The sequence below is a fragment of the Protopterus annectens genome, chromosome 3.part1, assembly GCF_019279795.1.
Source record: "Protopterus annectens isolate FY-2018-M chromosome 3.part1, PAN1.0, whole genome shotgun sequence".
Classification (NCBI taxonomy): domain Eukaryota; kingdom Metazoa; phylum Chordata; order Ceratodontiformes; family Protopteridae; genus Protopterus; species Protopterus annectens.
In genome coordinates this window covers 828,928,022-828,947,866 of record NC_056732.1, presented here as the reverse complement: position 1 = coordinate 828,947,866, position 19,845 = coordinate 828,928,022, and positions in this window count along the sequence as shown.

Below are 19,845 nucleotides of genomic sequence, written 5' to 3'. Positions count from 1 at the left end.
AACCATAACCTGGTTGACATGGAAAAACAGTACGAAGCTGAATTACAATAAATAAATAAATCATAATGACATACAATGGAGATGTCAGTTAGTATGAAGCAGAAGTTGTAATAACAGAGATTACAGAAACCGGTATACTATTTAAATGTGCAGTACAAAATAATGAAGAAGGTTCGAAGACAGCTTTTAGTTTTACAGAGGCAACTCGCAGAGTTCAGTATGAGTCAATATTTTAGCAGCAGCGCTAATCTTATACGCATACTGCTCATTGTACCTTCATGGATACAAACACCTTTGCCTGGCCAGCAATAGTGTTTCCTGCCATTGAAAGGTCCTTGGATGCATCAGCAGAACACTATGCAAACAAAACAGATTGCATATAGGCAGTGCTCAGATATGAACACGCACTGTAGCCCACACATATTAAGAGCAAATGCAGGAACACAGTACTGAACAAGGGGAAGTGAAATGGGGAATAGGTACACTAAAATGTGATATGAGAACATGTTGTAGAGGGGAAATGTTTAAAGTGCATTCATATCTCACAGGCAAATGTGATGAAAGTGTATGAGAAGCATGTCAAGAATAAAACCTGCAAGACTGACTCTGAATGTTAATCTCGCAGGTATGCAGATAAATAATAACAGACATGTTGAGAAACTATGTGGAGAGCGACATAACCCTGCACTGTAATAAAGGGGAGTGTAGATGTGATATGCACATTAATCGATTCCTTGACTTCGGATAATAGTTCTCAAGTACAGAAGATGCATTATTGGGTGAATGCATAGAATGCATTCATAGCATATAAGTATGTATATGCAAAGGAATTGATGTATGAAAGCTGACTGCATCAATGTAATATACTCAAGAACAAAAGAACATCACAGCTGTAATGTCAGGTAACTCATACATTCGTATAATGCAAAGAAATGACAGTGGTACCAATAGGAAATGAACTACAAGCATGTAAGAGGCAGGCAATCTAATAACAAACAACATACATAAGCAACCAATATCAAGACTGAGCTGATTACATATCAGGAATCCAGTGTTGCCTTCGCTGACTTGCAAACATGTCTGATGTACTAATACTGGTCATGCTCACATGGAATTACAAGAAACAGTAGGAGAACAGTAATCCAACATCAGCAATACAATAGAAAGTGTTGTGACAGAGGACCAATCACATCTCCTGATGGTCACCTCACCTTCCATACAGATAGACATGTTTATGGAATCACACATCTACCAGTAAGCCATATATTGTGACAGAAATAATGACAGTATTAAACACATGATTAAAAGATGGCATGCAATACAGAGCATAATTATCCTGTGAACAGGTAACGCATATGAGCAAGGAATGACCTAAGAAACATTTGCATCATGTCATGTTAGAACACATGCCTAAAAAGATATCAGACAAATGCATAATAATCAGGGGTGCCACAGACATATGCATATCAATCAAATAAGGAAGAACACCTCTGAAGGGTAGATAGCACTATCATACCATATAAGATATACTGACAACCTACATGGTATGTCAATGCATAGAAAAGCTGGCCCAGGAGTGTGTGTAAGCCACTGTAGTCTGACAGTCAGATTTTAGTAGAATAAAATCCCTGACTATTATACAAAGCATTCTTCAGACCACTGTATTGACTGTCTGTGCCACATCACATAGTAATGGAGTTTGTCACAAATACCTGATCTGAATGTGTGTGTCAACATAGCAGGTATGGATATAATATGAACAATCCGAGTTAATCTGAATGCCAGACATGTGCTACACATATTAATGTCCACACAACACTGAGCATTACAATATGACTGATTGTCTTTGACAAGGAAGCTATTTCCATCATGTAGGACACACACTGTCCTAGAAGCGAACACCAGTATATTTGTATAGGTATGCTATAAATGCCAGTGTTCAATGCACATCCCACAGGAGGATGTATAGCACAGCATGCCTTGAATAAACTTTCCAACACTGTGTGGTCATAACCTGTGATGGTATATTATTGTCCAACATAAAAATGGATCACAATAAGTAGATGCAAAGTTTTTTTTTTTTTTTTTACATTTATATGGTGTTGCCCCTGTCAGGTATTGAACAGCAAGTTACACAGTGGAAGTCATGCAACTGATATACCACCTGTGTTAAATTATTGTATCATATATGTATGTGTGGTAAACAATATCTGCAATGAAAGGTATAGTGGAGATCTGTCTCAATGTCAGTAGACACTTTATCACTGCTGTATATGTCAGTTATGCATTACAGTACAAGGCCCAACAATGCTAACAAGCAAGGTATGTGGTTGCTGAACAAATGAGCATTTGACAGCAGTCAATACATGGATATTTCCCAGGATGAATACACCACAGTAGAAATGTCACTACAAGTGTGACATATGAAATTATGTGAAGGCATGACATTGTGTACTTTCTGTAAGGGATATGTATGCCAGTGATTTTGTAGTATATCATCAATAGACAGCATGCTGTATCATTTCCCATGCCAGAGGGTAATTCCTACATATGCAATGTAAGAAACAATGTCATAATTGTTCTGAATAAAAGTATTGCTATGTGACAAACTGTCATCATTCTCAGTAAGAGGGATCAACATGCATATGTGTACAAAGCCATTGTGGTTGACAACACTGTTAGTGACATGGACAGTCACAATAGCACTGTGAGCACTAATGGATGGATCTCACATAACTACTCAAGATTGCAAGCTTAACTTCTGTGCCTGAAACACAAGTGCCACATGACCATTTTGAGGTAAACTGAGACAGTTAAATGGATGACATCACCACTGTTTATAAGCTGGATGTTGATGACAAAAAGTGTCCGAAATGTACAATAACACTGCACAGCTACACATTATATATGTCTTTGCAAGAAACTATACAAAGTATGAGTGTGAAGGGCACACTCACAGCAGGACTCCAGCATCCTAAATATGTAGTTACATCATGAACAAAGCACACTGTCAAAGTCATGCAACACAGGAGAAAGCACATTCCAAATGTGACATGCTACAGGTATATTAACAGTATCTAACCATTTTGTGGACAAAGTTTTATTGTCCCTAGTAATAATATGAATTGCTAGAATCACATAGTGCCACTTTAATTCTATCCCATAATTAGATGGATACATTAAGGTGGTTATGAGGTTCTCAATATTATATGACAGTAATAACTACCACACTATTGAAGTAGTGATGGAATCGAACCTAGGCTTAAAAAGGCCTTTGTGGTTGTTAATCTAGTAAACACCTATGAACCTATGAATCTACCCATCCACTTACAACATCTACACAGCACATTATCAGTAACAAGTGCCACAGGAAAATACTGAATACAATTGGGACAGATAGTATCTATGAAGGGATGACATCAGCAGTGTATTGCCATGGAGATTTATCTGGTAAAATATTTTTTACAGCCAACCAGGGCTTGGAAAATTTGTCACTACATATGTTTGCAAAAAATCATTACTGCATTGGCAGTTACACTTGCAGAAGTTAAGCACTACTGTAGTCAAACATCCTACCTAGCTATTTACACATTATTGATAATATTGCCACATATGCAGTCACCACAGTAGTCTAACATTAAAATAGCTTCATTTCACTTGAAAACAATGACCTCATCAGGATGTTGAACCAGTAGTGTAGACAGACAATGCAATTGTGTGATTGTGTGCTGTTACTGATGCCACACAGAAAACCTGATGTGAAGGATGGAAATCTTCTCCCCCTCCCCATTTAACAAATGTTTGCATCACTTCTCCTCTAAAAGCATTAAATAGATATTTTTCAACCCGTATTTGTGGACATAGTACTGACTAAATAAGTAGAGTTTTCTTTATGCAATGCATAGCAAATAATTAATATGTTCATAGGTTCATAGGAGGTTATTAGGCTAGCAGCCCTAGAGTCTTTACAAGTCTAGCCATGTTAATCCCAAGTATCCCCATTTGTTCTTTTTTGGGTAGTTCACAGAACAAATTTATGAACAGAGTGGGTCTGTGATCAACACCCACTGCCTCCTCTCCATGAGAGGCATGGGTGCACCCCTAGGGGCGAATTTTCGGTCTCCCATCCAATTGTCTAGGTTGAACTTGAATAGGATCAGTGAAGAGCTTGGTTTTACATGAATTGGGAGTCTATTCCAGAGAAGCAACCATCTCCGGCAGACATATCTGTCTTTCCAGCATGATCTGTTAATGTCACAAGGTAGGTTGAGAGCTCTAGAGCTAGTGACTCTTGAGCTATTTAACTTGCAGATGTGCAGCATTTCCATTAGGGCAGGTTTGGAGTTTGCCCTATAGGCCAGGCACAAGTCACCTTTCAGCAGCCTATAGGTTACAGAGTAAAATGGCAGGGCTTTCAGCCTGTCCACATAGGTTATGGTTTGGATTCCCTGTATTTTCTTAGTGAGAAACCTCTGAGGTCTCTCCAGCTGCTGCAGGTGTCTGGTGATGTACATGCAAAATGGTGCATTATACTCTATTAGTAGTCTGATGAGAGTTGAGTACAGTGGAGTTATAAGATCCCTTGACCTGGATGATGTGCCCTTGCTTATGAGGTGCACTATGTAGAAGGCTTTCCTGACCACCGTGGAAACTTAGTGATCAATGTTCAGATTGCTATCAACCTGTGTTCCTTAGCCTCGCACCAATGGGTTGGAACTCATGGGGGTTGCTGTCAATATTGTAATTTGTAGGGAATTCTGTTTTGCCAAAGGGAATAATAATGCATTTTTTGCATTTAGTTTTAGACCATGGCTTTGGTACTAATCATTTGTTTGTATTAGCTCTTCTTGTAGTATGTTAACATCATTTGCAACCTCAGTGATTACTCCCAGTTTGCAATCATCAGTGAACTTGATCAGCCAAAGGCCATCTACTTTGGCCTGGACTTCTGAGAACTAGAAACAAAGCAGCAAGAGGCTCAGCACAGTCCCCTGTGGTACTCCACTGGTGATGGGTCTAGTGGTGGAGGTGGAGTCACCAATTTTACAGAGTGTGCTCTGTCAGTGAGACAAATGGCTACCCATATAGCAATGTAAGGGTTAATCCCTATCTGAGAGAGTTTCTCAATGATAACTTCAGGTACAAAGGTCTTATTGCCAGGCAGAACTGTTAAAATCAAACATTTTAATTAAAAAAACTAAAATTCAAACTCAAAATTTAAGTCCCAAGGATAACAAAGTAAAAACTTGTAAGTAAATCCAAGAAATACAAAACAATGGACAAGTGCTTTCAGCTTAATCAGCCTTCTTCAGATCCTGTTTTTTCTGTTCCTTTGGAGGCTTTTAAAGGGTAATCACCAATTGAAAAATCTTATCTCAGCAGTCTATGCCTTCTGAATGCCGGTTTTAAAGGGATCACACCACTGAGTCCAGGCTCTTTGTCTGCTTGTAACCTGGCTATGATTAAAGACAATGCCAAGTTGGTCTGGTAGATCTTGTTTTAGATACTCATTATATTACATCCAGTATGCATAGATACAACTTTGTGCAACTGTGAAGTTGTGGATGTGAAGGGTGGTCTTAGGGGGTGGTGTGGTCATCTTTGAGTTTGAAAGTGTATACAGAGTATAGACTGAACATGACAATGCTCACCCAACTCTAAACAACCACAAACACCCCCCCCCCCACACACACACACACACACACAAATGTATATAATTCTGTCATGTTGGATATTGACCCTCTAACCTAGCTAGGTTGCACAATTTAGAGAGCACTGTAATACTTACAAGCACCACAAGGGAAGTCTGACTTTCATAGAATGGATAGCACTTTTGTCTGCATGACCTCATCAGTGTGTTTCAGAGAGGATGTTATTGTAAGAGTTGTTATACGGGAGCTGTGTGCACATTTAAATACAACCTCTGCAGGAAAAATGGAGACATCAGCAAGCATTGCACACACACACACAGACACACACACACACGTGCACACACACACACACACACAAACACAGGCATACACACACACACACACACACACACACACACACACACACACACACACACACACACACACACACACACGTAAGGTTTCCATGACGTGTATTGAACCTCATACTTATCTAGTTTACACAAGCTAGAGTCAATCTACTAGTCAGAAGTTCTACAGGAGAAGTCTGACTTAGAAGGTAGAGATTGCACTTTTGTTAGGATGACCTCATCAGTGTGTGTCAGAGAGGATGCTTCTGTAAAAGTTGTTATAAGGGAGCTGTGTACACATTTAAATACATCCTTTGCAGGGAAAATGGAGAAAGCAACAAGCATTAAATCTATGCATGCACAAATGCATACAAGGTTTTTATGATAGGTACTGAACCTATCTAGTTTATACAATCTAGAAATATATGTACTGATCATAAGCACCACAGGAAAAGTCAGATTCTGAAGGTAGAGACCACACTTTTGTCAGGATGACATCCTCAGTGTGTTTCAGAGAGGAAGTTACTGTACAATTCGGTATAAGGGAGCTGTGAGAACAGTTACATTTACAGTCTCTGGAAGAATGGATACACCACCCAGGTATACACACAGTCACACACACACACAAACATGTTTTCTATGCTGAGTATTGAACCTGCTACCTGACTAGCTTCACAATCTAGAGAGCAATGTACAAGTTGCACATGCTACAGGGAACATGCAGAATACCTAGGAGAAATTGGATATTGGAATATTTGCAAAGATCAGTGTTTGGACAGGATAGTGCTGTACATCCTAGGTAATGCAGCAAATGCATATGTACACACAGGACAATGTAATATCACTACAATTTTCACATGTAATGGCATACCTTGATAATGAAATGTACAGACTGTTCTTACTGTAGATTGTGATGCCATGAGGGATATTAACATGTCCCATGTAATGGCATGACATAAATGTTAACTGCTGCACAACACTGGATATTCAATAAAAAACTTCCTGTGACATCATGTTATGATGATTGCACAATTGTATTGTTTCATACTTACACTTTATGCATTGGCATGGCAAACATGGAAGTCAGACATGGGAAAGTGCATGGAAGTATGACAGTGATAGATGCAGTGAGAATAGGTTAACCAAGATGAGAGACAAAAAATATAAGAAATGGAAGAGAGGTTGAGCTACAACTTTGAAAACTGAAATAAACAAACTGGACAAACAGATAGTATGAGACAAGATCAAGAAAAATTTGAAGAAAATTTATATAAAGATATTGAGCATATTAGCAAACCTTTTTATAGATACATAAGATGTGGAAGGGGTAAATATATACAAATTGATAAACCGTGTGCAGATTCCAAAATTTATTTTCAGACACAACAGATTATAGTTATATTTATAAAAATGTATGCAAAACAGTTTGGCTCCACAAAAGGGGTGATAAGTTGTCCTAGTGACATCCAGGTAAATCCAGATACTGGAATCAAATTAGATTATATTGAAAAAGAACTATGTAAAATGTATCCAAAAAAAGCACAGGGAGGAAACAGAATTAATAACAATGACCTGAGAACACTTCAGCTAGAACTTATGGTACCATTATAGCTATAATTCATTAGGTCATATAAATATGGGGAGAGTCCTCAAGACTGGAGAAATGCAGTTATTAAACCTATCTTTAAGGGAAAGGGGAGTAGGACAAACCCAGAGTCATATAGACCCTTAGGTTTAGTTTCATATTGTGGAAAAATAATGGAGCAGGTAATATTGGATAGGTTATTGTCAGAAGTGGATAGGCTGAGACTTGAAAGCATATATCAGCATGCACATGTTGAAAGTAGATCTAAAACCACCTGTGACATGATTTTCTATAGCAATATAATAACAGCTATGAATGAAGGATTGCGCTTTGATGTAATTCATATATATTAAACTTCAGCATTTGACAGGGTCATGCACAAAAAACACATCAATAAATTAGAACAACTAGGTATTGATGTACTCTTTTTTTACTCATATATTTTTATTGTTTTTCTTGAAGATTTAACAAATGACTACTTGTAAATTATCCAAAAGAAAAATTAAAATGTAAATATTAACAAAATTAACTAAATATTTACAATATGTACATTGGCCTGAATGTAAATTATACAATAAACCAGTCCAAGAAAAATTATACATGATTTTTTTTAGACAAAATTTTTTCTTTCATCTTCTTAATACCAAGTTTTCAAGAAGAGATCGAGACCATTCTCAGTGTTTCGATAAGATGAGTTACTTTCTTCCATGGATTGTTGCTCCATTTCTTAGGGATAATCCTTGACTCTTTTACTTTGACTTCCATCAATGCAGTTTCGCTCAAGAGGTTCAAAAATTCTTCATAAGTTGGTTCAGAATTGGAATTCCATTTCCTAGAAATGCATTTCCTAGCCACTGCTAGAATAGTCCACAATAAATATAAATCTTTTCTATTTATTTCTGTTTTTTTGTTAACATTCAAAAAGATTAGAGATTTAGTTAATACAAAGGTGTCTGAAAATAAAGCTTGCAAAAAATTATTGTCTTCCCAATATTTTTTAAGTTTGATGCAATCATGGAATATATGTATCCAATCAGCTTTACAGTTTTGTAAACATCTCCAGCAAAATATACTATTCGAAGAAGCAAATTTACTAAGTCTATTTGGTGTGTAGAATGATCTGTGCAAAAATTTCCAAGTATATATTCATCAGAATTGAGTATTAGATGTTAATTTAACAGAGTACAATAGATTGATTTTGTTTTCTAAAGTTAGATTAATTAAGTGCCCTTTAGTAATAAAATTCCAAAAATTTTGCTTAAGTTTAACTTCATAAATTATTAATAATTTGTATAGATTTGAAATTGAATTTTTCCAATTAGGGTTATCATATATGAGTTCATGTAAAAATGTTATAAAGTTTGGCTTGTCTTTAAAAGGAGAACTACTAATTGTTCTGCACAAATCAGATGTATACAGTATTATATTTTGAAATAATAACCAATCAGATGAAGACAAATCATAAGTATTGGCTATTTGTTGGCTATCAATTGGAGTTAAATCTTTAATGCAGTGTTGCCAACAAATAACATTTTTAGTTTCCCATGAAATTAATATATTTTATATGTCTTATCAAAAAACCTTTGTAGAACTAAAAGGAGTTAGAATATCCATCCAAATCCTTATGTCTGAATTAGTCATTATAATTTTTTTAAATGTGTTAAAGATATAGTTTATAAAAGTTAAATTAGTAGGATTTATTAAGTTATATTGAATACATATACAAAGAATATGCCAAGGTGTATTGGTATAACCATCTAACACAGCATTTATTATCAAAGAATTTTCATTCAAATAAATAGTAGTGAGTAATTCTTCCCAGTTGGAAGAGTAGCTAGGATCTATCCAATTGATAACAATTCTAAAGATGGATGCTCTAATATAAGTTTCTACATCAGGAAAGTTAATTCCTCCTTGTTCCCAAGGTCTGATATGATGTGTGATAGCTATTCTGATTCTGTTAGGATACCAAAGGAATTTTAATAATATTGAGTTTATGTTTTTTTTAGTATAAGTTTGTCTGGGAACCTGGGAATAGCTTGAGCTATGTAGAGTATTTTTGGTAATAATATCATTTTTATTAATTGTAATCTGTGTTCAAAGTACAGATTGATTTTGTTCCATTTTGTGATATGAATATTTAAGGAGTTAATGATATTGTTATAGTTAATATTTAGTATTTTGTCTATATTATTACATAAAGTGATACCTAGATAATTTAGAGTGAGTACTTGTTTACCAATTATATGATTTTCATCCACTAGGATTTTATTTTTTTTATTCAACACTAGGTAATTAGATTTTGCTTTATTAAAATATAGGCCTGAAACTAAGTAAAATTTTTCCACCTGAACATCCAGTTCTTCTAAAGACTCCTTTGAATAGGTCAGTGTGAGAAGTACATCGTCTGCAAAAAGCATAATTTTAGTATTATATTGTCCATGTATATTTATACCTTTTATTATGGGATTTAAATGAATTGAAGAAGCAAATAGTTCAATAGCTAGTGCAAATAAAATTGGAGATAGGGGACATCCTTGTTTTGTACCTTTTAAGAGAGCTATTGACTCAGAGGTAAAAGGACCATGTTTAACATATGCTAGGTTATTTTTATAAAAAAAAATTTATCAGTGAAATGAAAGTTTGAGGGAATTCATATAGTTCTAATATTTTAAACAAGTAATCCCACTTTAATGAACAAAAAACAAGAATGGAGCCAGCAAATGGTGATAAAAATTACTGTATTGAAATTAAAGCATCACAGCAAATACAGACAACAAACCGGTTTCGGCTGGTAAATTACACAGCCTTCATCAGTGTATTCAAAGCTGATAGTATTTACTGGCTGTTAAATATACAGGCATAGAATCTCATTGGTGGAAAATTTATAAATATTCATTAAGCCCTGGGGGAAAAAGCCCACCTAGCTTAATGATCCACTTTTTTTCTTTACTGTTTAGAATATCATGCCAACCAATTTTATTCCTGCGGTCACCCTGAATCACATCAATAATTGTAAACAAAAATATTGCTGATGGGTGTGACAACTGGTGTTTATACAATGCATTAGTCATCTTTTTCTGTTTGATATTACTATAATGTTCTGAGATACGTAACCTAATGCACCTTGAGGTTTGTCCAATATAAAATGCACCACATTTGCATGTGGCCATGTAAATAGCCCAATCACTGCTGCAGTTGCAAAAAATATTTATATCAAAGACCTTTGAGCAATTACGACTGGAAAATTCCTTGGTAGTACATATGTATTTGCAATTTACACAATGACCACAAGGAAAACAACCATACAGACTGTGTCCAGAAATAGTAGTTTGTATTTTGTCCCTGACCCTTCTGTCTCCAGTTTTATAATGGTTAAAATAAGATTTCAAGTTTTTACCATTTCTGTATGAACACATACATTTGTCCGGGATAATCCTAGCAACTTCTGGATCACTCTGCAGGATGTTCCAGTGTCGCTGTACAATCTTAACAAAACCATTGGTGTTCCGTCCATAAGTGGTCGTAAGTCTAAGTGATTTTGGTGATGTAATGGGCTTCTCCTTGTACACAAGCAACTGACTACGTTCCATACCTTGAACCTGGCTTCTGGCATTTGCTACAATACCTTCCTTATAACCTCTTTGTTTGAATCTGTATGTGAGGTCCTCTGAATTTTTACAATATGTTGAATGTTGCGAGCATATCCATTTGGTTATGATAAATGGGATTTTGGGATGTTCCTGGCTATGTGTGGAGCGTGATAACTTGTAGCATGCAATAATGAATTATACTGCGGGAACTTCCTGTGTGTCTCAGTCTCAAGTGTACCATCGGAGAGTTTGCGTATGGCAACATCCAAAAAAATTATACTATGGGTATCATGTTGTTCTGTAAACCCTAGACCCCACTCATTATTATTCAAATATTGTACAAAAGTAAGCAAACTAGACTCAGTTCCCCTCCACACTAGCCAGATATCGTCAAGATATCGTCTCCAAATATCCATGTCTGAGAGAAAGATGTTTCTTGTAGAGTCATAAATTAACTTGGTTTCGACATAGGCCATGAAAAGGTCAGCGTATATGGGGGCAAAAGAAGCCCCCATAGCCGTACCCTTAATTTGCCAATAACAATTGTCTTTGTAATAAAAAACATTACAAGTAAGGACATATCTAGCCATGTCAACCAAGAATGCATTGAATATAGAACTGTATAGACCTGCATATTCCAACCAATATGACAAAGCTTGAAGTCCAGCTTGATGTGGGATATTGGTATATAAGGCACATACATCAAGCGTACATAAAAAACAACCTTCTTCCAATTGAGCATCAGATATGATTTGTAAAAAACTAGTGGTATCATTTAACCTGGACCGAAGAAATCGTAACAAAGGTTTAAGATGTTTTGTCAAGAACAGAGACAGGGGTTCAGTTAAATATTTTCTTCCAGACACTATAGGTCTTCCCGGTGGGTGTGTAGGATTTTTATGTACTTTTGGAAGAAAATAAATATATTGTGAGTTACAATCCTTAACTGTTAATTGATATAGAGTGTCTTTGGAAATTACACCCCTATCAAAAGCATTCCTGAGGAAAAGTTCAATACATTTGGTAAATCTATGTACGGGGTCATTAGCCATGTGATTGTAATATCTAGTGTCTGATAACTGCCTGCGGGCCTCACTATCATAATCATCCCAGTTCTGTACTACAACAGCCCCACCTTTGTCTGCTGTTGTAATCACAATTTGTTTATTTTTCTGGAGTTCCAGAATGGCTTGTTTCTCCCTGGAAGTGATGTTGTTATGTTTCCATGCCAAGTTTGAACCTTGAAAATGAATATCCCTAAGCACACTGTTTTGAAATTGGTGAACCACAGTATTCATAGGTGGGGAAAAATTAGATGGATGATATGTGAATTTCCCCTTCTCAAAATCAAGACCAGAATCACCAAAAAACATTTTAAGATTAATTAATCTACAGAAACTAGACAAATATTGTGCAAATACATCCTCAGAAATGATAGCACCAGGTATGAAATTAAGGCCTTTATTCAATATTTTGACATGTAGATCAGACAGAACATGGTCAGACAAATTTAAAATGTTATTAACAGTGCTTTGATTTAAGTCCCTAATGCCAACTCCAATAGTCCCTGTACATTGTGTATTTTTCTTGTGTTTGCGCCCACCCTGTCTATATGTGCTCCTAAAGGGGCTGCCCCCGAGCTTCTTTTGGGTGATGGTGATCCTGTTGCTGTCAGGGATTCATTATCAGTCCCTGATGATGTATCATCACATGATGAAGTAGCATTATAGTTGCTTTTCCTCAAAATGGATCTAGGTCTTTTCCTTTTCTTATCTGAAATTGGGAGGTTATTAAATCTTACATGCTTAGATTGAAAAGAAAATGGGTTACCCCGAGAATAGTCCTCTTGGTCCCTATTGAACTTTTTCATCTTGCGTGACCGTAGTTCAGCATCAAACTTTTTCAAATCTTGAGCCACTCTATTCAATTTGCCTTCAAATGAAGGCTCCTGTTCATAATTTTTTAACTTATCTGCCAAAGTCATGATCTCAGACAGCCCCTTATCTATGGCTCGATTGTGAAATTTATAAAGTTGAACCACAAAAGACATTGTGGCTTCATGTTGTATTTTTGCCCACTGTGTGGTCAATTCATCATCTGCATTACTCACATGCAGAATAATCCATATTCTTAATCCCCTTGGGGTTATGTTCGCTGCCTGATACGCCTTAAAAAGCTTACTGTGCCACACATTTGCTCGTAGCGCCCTTAATTGCCTGTTCAGGTCATCAATTAGCTTTTGACTTGTTATAACAGGGTTACTATTCCCCATCTGATCTGCATTCCCATTTGGATTTGGGCTCAAACCAAAGGCCCCTAAATCCTCCCTATCAGCCACCAATCCAGAAATGAGATTGGATAAATCCATATTGCTGGGACAATAACAAGAAAAGTTATATAGCTGTCAATAATGGTCAATCAGTGATGCCACGACAGCAAGGTCAGGATGTTAATAAGGACAATAACAGCTGTCAAAATGGTGGTTTCCAAAAAAGAAAAAACAGCTGCGTCCAAAATTGAAATTCCTGAAGATTTATGTGTATTAATGCAGATGATGAAAAAACATTAGTTAAAAGCCAAGAAAGAGGCAGTCAAAAAACCTGAATTCAAGCTCAAAAAATTGTTAGAGCAGAAGAAGTTTTAAATTGCTTGATGCTCAAATATAAAAAGAGAAACTTGCAATACTAGTTCAATATAAGATAGGGACCCACAAGAGCTAAAAAAGCCTCATTTCCCACAGTCATAGATTATAACCTATTTCTATAGTGAGCCATTAAAGTTATCAAAAATATTGTGGTTGAAAAGCCAACACAATATATATATGTATATATAAAGTTCAAAGGCCCAAGATGTAAACTCTCCTCCGATCCAAAGCATATAGGAGAATGTATAACATGCAGGGAAGGGCCAATTTATCATGACCTTGAAGGGGTAGTTTTTATTATAAATCTAATGTTCATATACGTTCTCATGAGCCAGCCTCTGATTATCCAACCTCAGAACATGTAAATATACTGTGATATATATTACCAAAAATGATGCAACGTTATCATCACCAACTCAAACAATATATTTATATTAACCACTACATGAACATAACCTTCAAAAATGCCTTGATCTCCCATGAATAATCAGAAACCACAGTATGTTCATAAAAAAGTGAGAAAGTATTATAATATTGTTAGGATAGTGTTGGTATAAACATAAATAAAGGTCCCTATATATCTGCTTATAATTAAGGAAAAACCCCCTGCTTGAATCACAGCAACCCCATATACTAATATGATCAGTTTGAGTGAAAATTCCAAATCAACTATATATATAGAAAACACTTATACCCAAATCCAATGTTGTAAATGTATCTCATATCCCCAATAAACAGGTATAAACATAGAGATCAATTGCAAAAAATAATTAAAGACCCAATAACTAGCTATAAAGTGATGAGCGGGCCCAAACATCTAAAATGGAAAAGACGCCACTGAAAATGGCATTAGATGTTTGTGAAATATGCTAACAATCCCCTGCAAAAAACAGAGCTCAATAATGCTTGCTTGACATATCACATATTAAATTAGAATGCACATATAAAGTTTGACTAACAGTAAACCTTGTTTCCAATTGCAAAAACAGTCACATAAACATGCTGACTCCATTCTTGTTTTTTGTTGATTTACTACTATTGGGGGCCGTGCATTACCCACGCGCAGGAAGAGGTGGTTTTGCTGATGTCCCACTTTAATGAGTCAAAGGTTTTTTCTATATCTAGGGCAACTAGTAATGCTTCTTGTTTAGTTTCATGTAGAAAATCAATAATAGTTAGAATTCTTTGAATATTATCCTTAGTACATCTGTTATGAATGAAACCTGTTTGGTCTTCATTTATAATATGAGGAATTATTTTTTTAATTCTGTTAACAAGGATTGACATAAATTTTTTATAGTCATTATTGAGAAGAGAAATAGGTCTATAGGAGCTGCATAATGTGGAATTTTTATTTTCTTTAATAATGGGTGTGATTAAGGAATAACGCCATGAAGGAGGTGTTATATTATGAGTATGAATTTCGAGTATGGTTTCGTGAAATAGTGAAATTATAGAAGTTGGTAAAATTTTATAAATTTCTATTATAATGCCATTGATTCCTGGAGCTTTATTATTCTTGCTTTTTTTTATATTTTCTGTAATTTCTTTGTATAAAATTTGTTTCTGTAGTTCTAGTTTTAATGTTTCTGGGACTTTCTTAATATTAGAAAATTTTAATTCTAAATCTGAGCTGTTACCATGGGAATTAGTAGTTCCAAAGTGTTTTGTATAATGATATTTAAAGGCGTCAAGTATATCACTTATGTCTAAGACTTTTCTATTTTTTTTCCCTCATGAGAAATGTTAATAATGTTAAAATAGATTGTTTTTTAACTCATAACGCTAGGTTATACAAATGTCTAGGAGATGTAGAATATGCATTTAAGTTTAATTTTTCTAGAGACAAATTAGTCTTGTGAGTTAAAATTCCATTATATTTTTTATTTAGTTCATCAATTGTCTTTTTATTATTAGACATAGGTGTTAGCTCATTATGTTTTGCCTTTATTAGCTGTTTTTGTATATTGTGTAATTCTGATTCCCATTCTTTTGATTTATTTTTATACCATGTGAGAGTTTTGCCATAAATATAAGCTTTAAAAGCATCCCATATCATAACTATATTTGTCTCTTTAGAATAATTAGTATCTAAAAAGAATTGTAGTTTTGTTTCTAACCAAGGTTTAAATTCTCTTAATTTTATGATATAAGCTGGTATTCTTGTTGTGTGAGTTAATTTTTTTAAATCTGTTTGAAGTTTTAAAATGAGAGAGTTATGGTCTGATAGAGGGAAGGGAATTATTGAAAATGTTATTATTTTAGTGTTCAATTCTTGTGAGACAAATAATCTATCTATTCTAGTTTGAGTTACGAATTTAAAGTCTTAATGACAGAATAATAGTGAGTTATCTTCTTTGAAAGTGAAAGTATCAATTAAACTAAGGGTTTCACTCCATTTTTTTAGTGTTTTTGCTATGGGAGTAAGATGAAGGTTTTTCATATTTGTACTCTAAGAATTGTTTAATATACAATTGAATTCTCCTCCTACTATTAGATTATCTTTATATGAATTACTAATATAATCTAGATGTTTTTAACTGTATTTGTCCCAATGCCAGGAAACCAATATAAATTCACCAGTGTCCAAATTCTATTGTTGAATTTCAATGTGACTAATGCCATGAGGCCTTCTTCATCTTCATAATTAAAGATAATTTGGGGAAAATAATATTTTTCTTCCAAAAAATTATTACTCCTCTAGTTTTTAATTTGTATGATGAATTGGATATCATTAAGTATTCATTTGGACACCATATAAGTTTACCATCTGTTTTGAAATGGGTTTCTTGCAAAAAATTACCTGTGGTTTGTTTAATGTTAAGTACCTCAATAAGTTAGAGCTCTTTCTTGGATTGTTCAAACCATTAACATTAAGGGATAAAAATGACAGATCCTTATTCATTAATTAGGTCTACAAGACAAATATATAACTAAAACTCATAAAACTTCCAAAATATTGACATTGCAAACTATTTTTATCATCTTTAAATATTAGTGTTAGATTGGATATATAACTAAAACACATAAATCTTCCAAAATATTGACATTGCAAACTATTTTTATCATCCTTAAATATTAGTGTTAGATTGGTTATTTCTACTAAAGAGTATGAACTATATTCATATTCAGGCTATATAATAAGCAAGAACTTAAACATTACATGAAAAACTATATGTAACAAAAACTTCCAACATTTCGAAAAACCTTCCAATGACCATGGAATGTTAATCATTCCTAATCTGATAGATGAAGAAGTATCTATCAGATTAACCTTCATGCCTAAGCAACAAAGTTTCTTTCTTGAGCTCTATAAAAATTTTACTGGAGTTCTTTAAGTTTGCAGTAGATAATATAACTCCAAATAAGTAGAGAGGTTATTAACTCAATTCTAAACACAATTAAATTTTATCTAAACGTTTCAGTTTTGTGTTTCATCACTACTTAACTGATGTGATGCTTCTGATGTTATAATTTTATGAATTTCTTTGTTTTATAACAAGTTTGTATTTAACAGGACATTCTGATGTATGAAGATAAAAACTACAAAACCCTTATATAAATAATACAGTGTAAAGTAGGATTTCAAAAGACATTCTATTAAATTAGTTCTCTTCCCCCTTTCTGCCCTCCCCCTCCCTCCAGAAAAGAAAAGACAATAAAAATAAAATATTTAAGTTTACATTAAAATACTTATGCCTCACTTTCCATTTAAATATTGCAATTTACATATTACATCTCTGCGAGTCTTGTTAGACATCAACTCAAATATTGATGTACTCTTAATAAGATGGATAGCTGCATGGCTTATAAATAGGACATAGGTTCACAGGTTCATAGGTGTGTACTAGGTTAATGGCCCTGGAGCCTTTACAAGCCTAGCCCATAGGATTAACTGGCATTGTGCCACCCGACCTTAGTTTCAAGTGCCTCTGTTGAGTAGAGCCACTGGAGTGATCCCCAGGGTGAATTTTCTATTTTCCATCCACTCATCAAGATTTCTCTTGAAGAGGCCCAGTGAGGTGCTCTGCTTGACATGTATGGGAAGTCTATTCCATAGCATGGGCAGTCTCTTGGTTATGAACCTGTCCCTCCAGCATGTTCTGTTGATTGTGGTTATGAGGTTGAGGTCTCTGGAGTGTGTCGTGTGGAGAGCTTGGGATATCTTTAGATGTAGCATTTCTAACAGAGCTGGGTCAGACATGGCTTTGTAAGTCAAGCACAGATCACCTCTAAGTAGGCGATATGAGACAGACAATAGTTGGAGTTTTTTGAGTCTGTCCATATAGGACACGTTTTTAAGGCCTGGGATCCTCTTTGTGAGGTACTTTTGCAGCCTCTCCAGTTGTTGCAGGTGTCCAGTGAGGTACATGCCAAATGGGGCATTGTACTCAATGATTGGCCTAATGAGGGAAGAGTAGAGGGAGACAATGACCTCTTTCTGCCTGGATGCAAAACCCTTAGTAGTGAGATGTGTCACATAGAAGGACTTTCTGACCACAGTGGCAATGTGGTGATCAAAAGAGAGGTTGCTGTCAACCTGTGTTCCCTGATCTCTTATAACGCCATCTGTGTTCAGTGCACTACCATCAATGTGGTAATTCAAGGGAACTGGGTTTTTCCCAAGGGGGATGATGACACATTTTTTGGCATAGAACTTAGGGCCATGGTTTGGACACCAGTCATTGGTGTTATTGAGGACTTTCTATAGGATGTCAGCATCACATGGGGAGTTAATAATAGCTCCCAACGTTCAATCATCTGTGAACTTTGTCAGCCAGAGTCCCATCATGTTTGCCTGGACTTCAGAGAAGTAGATACCAAACAGGACAGGACCCAGGACTGAACCCATGTGGGACTCCACTTGTGACTGGTCAGCAGTCTGACTTGGAGTTAGCTACTTTCACACTGTGGGTTTTATCCATATGCCAGTTTGCAACCCACCTAGTGATATAGGGGTTGATGTCAAGCTTAGTGAGTTTTTCTATGATTCCTGAGAGGGGAATGGTATCAAAGGCCTTGGCCAGATCAACATAGGCTGTATGAACCACTGTGCCTTCAACCACAGCTCTGGTGACTGACTCAAAGAAGTTGACCAAGTTGAGCAGGTGTGATCTACTCTTCACAAAACCAAACTGTGTAGGATCCAGAGTTTGGAGATTCCCTATATCCTTGTTTATTAGGTCCATAATGATGCGTTCCATAGCTTTATATATCAGACTCGTCAAGCTAATTGGGCGATAATTCCCAGGGTCTGTAGTCACTCCTCCTTTGTGGACAGGCATGACTGTAGCAGTGCGCCATTCAGTAGGGACAAATCTTGAAGTGAGGCTGTGATTGAACAGGGCACACAGGTGAGATGCCAGTTCAATCTGTAGTTTATGCAGAACACAGCCAGGGATATCGTCAGGTCCCATAGAAGTTGTATTCTTGGGCTTGGACAATGCTGTTTTAACCTGTGCAGCAGTAATACTGGGTGCCTGGCAATCTACTGGCATTGTGATAGTCCTTTGGGGGGAGAGAAGGGTGAAGTAAGCACTGAATCTGTCGGCCAGTATATAGGCAATATCTGTTGGCTCGGTATAGGAGGTACCATTGTGCAGTAGCTCAGAGCAAATCTGGGTATTGCCATGGAGATTCTTTACATAACTATAGAAGGCCTTGTGGTTGTCTTTACAATCTTCTGCAATTGTCTTTCAATGCTAGCTTTAGAGGATTTGATGAGGGATCTCAACCTTTTGTTGAGGCTGATAAGGGAGTCTTTCCAGTCTTGGGTCTTTGTCTCATTCTGCATCAGTTTCTTCCTTCTCTTGTAGAGTTTGTTTATGGCAGGGGACCACCATATTGGCTTCCTTTTTTATGAAGAGAGTGTCTTGGTTCTATTGGGTATGGCAAGAGCCATGCATTTGTGTACGTGTTTGTACAGTGCACTGGTGCATGATTCAGCGGTCATGCAACTATTCTCCATTTGCATGGGTGCTATGAAGTTAGCCACCTCTGTTTTTAGGAGCCCAAAGTTAACTTTGGAGAATTTTTTCATGGT